This window comes from Cyprinodon variegatus, unplaced genomic scaffold, assembly GCF_000732505.1.
Source record: "Cyprinodon variegatus isolate N-32 unplaced genomic scaffold, C_variegatus-1.0 Scaffold992, whole genome shotgun sequence".
Classification (NCBI taxonomy): Eukaryota; Metazoa; Chordata; class Actinopteri; order Cyprinodontiformes; family Cyprinodontidae; genus Cyprinodon; species Cyprinodon variegatus.
Window position 1 is genome coordinate 99,778 of NW_015151445.1, and position 1,334 is coordinate 101,111.

A 1,334-nucleotide genomic window follows, 5' to 3' on the forward strand; every position below is an offset into this window, starting at 1 on the left:
CCACTTTTAAAATGACTAAGTAGTTTTAAATCCATAATAATCATTCATGATTAAATGTTTATTTTCCCTGCAGTGCATCCTGGAGAGAATTACACCATGTGACCAATCTGCTGTATGATATTTGGTGCTTTATGTTTAACTTCCCTTACAATATTAATGTGTTACACTTTCTTGCATCAAATGATTTATAGAAACACAATGAAGAAATCAGATTTTTGGGGTTATTTTTATTTTGAGGATTTGAAAAAAAATGAAGTGTACATAATAGGACTCCTGTAATTTTAAACCTCCAAGTGGAAATAAACAGCTGTCCTCTTCAAACCACAGTAAAAATACAATCGTATTCCCCCCCTTATCGGAGCAACAGTGCAATAAAACACAGCCTGCAACAGCAGCCTTTTGATAAGGGAAGTAGGCTATGTAAACCAAAATAAGCCGATATAATTTCATTACAGTGCGCCCAGTGGTTTGCTCACAATAGCAACGTAAATGGCACTGTGGCGAGCTGAATCGTGTGTCGCAGGCTATGACACAAATGTTTGTTGATAGAAATGTTTACATTTCGTTTAAATGTATTTATGATACACGTTTTTACAGAATTGGAAGACATAGTGAATGATTTTCCTCCTACACACAATATTAAAAGAAAAAAAACTAAAAGAAATACATCTTTTTCACTTTTCATACATTTTGAAAAAGCTCCAGGGAGCCACAAGGGGTGCACTAAAGAGCCGCATGTTGTTGACCCCTGCTTTAGGTGAACCTCTAAGTCTTGGTCTTTCTGCGTTTCTTCTTCATCCTTCCCTCTCTGTTAAATTTAAAGTTCAGATCAGACCCAAACGCTGGCTACTAAATCTTCACAATGCTGTTTGTTTGTTAGTCGTAGGGAAATCATATTTAAAGTTCAAATCATTCTGGCTTAAACATGTATAGAAATGTACTGATTATCACACCATGTTGTCCCAAAAGTTAGGTTTTTTTTTAAATAGAAATTTTCTGTCTTAAAATCTGTGGGGGTTTTTTGTTGTTATTTTATGCAGGCCAGTTATTTATACATCCGCCTGAACATCTAAATTCGGCCAATCATATATCAGCGGTCATCTGTCAATCTAATTTTTTCTGTCATATCATCTTGATTCATATGTCCCAGCTAATATACGCAACGGTTGAACTAAAAAATAGGAATAATTTCCTTTCCCATTGAGTTCCATCCCAGTGTTCACAGGGATGGACGTCTGTGTCTTCAGCAGGCGTAGAGCTAACAGAACTGGCAGCGTTGCGAGGCAAGGGCTCAAACATGTACGGCTGGAAGCCTTCTACACCAAACCAAGCTT

The 1,334-nt window shown here is 36.8% G+C and overlaps 1 protein-coding gene across 1 annotated transcript in view; it reads left to right on the forward strand.

The window, feature by feature from the left end:
• The window catches only part of LOC107100607 (disco-interacting protein 2 homolog C-like), a 93,576-nt gene that overhangs the window by 53,954 nt on the left and 38,288 nt on the right, over window positions 1–1,334 (forward strand). The gene's annotated exons all lie outside the window — the stretch shown is intronic.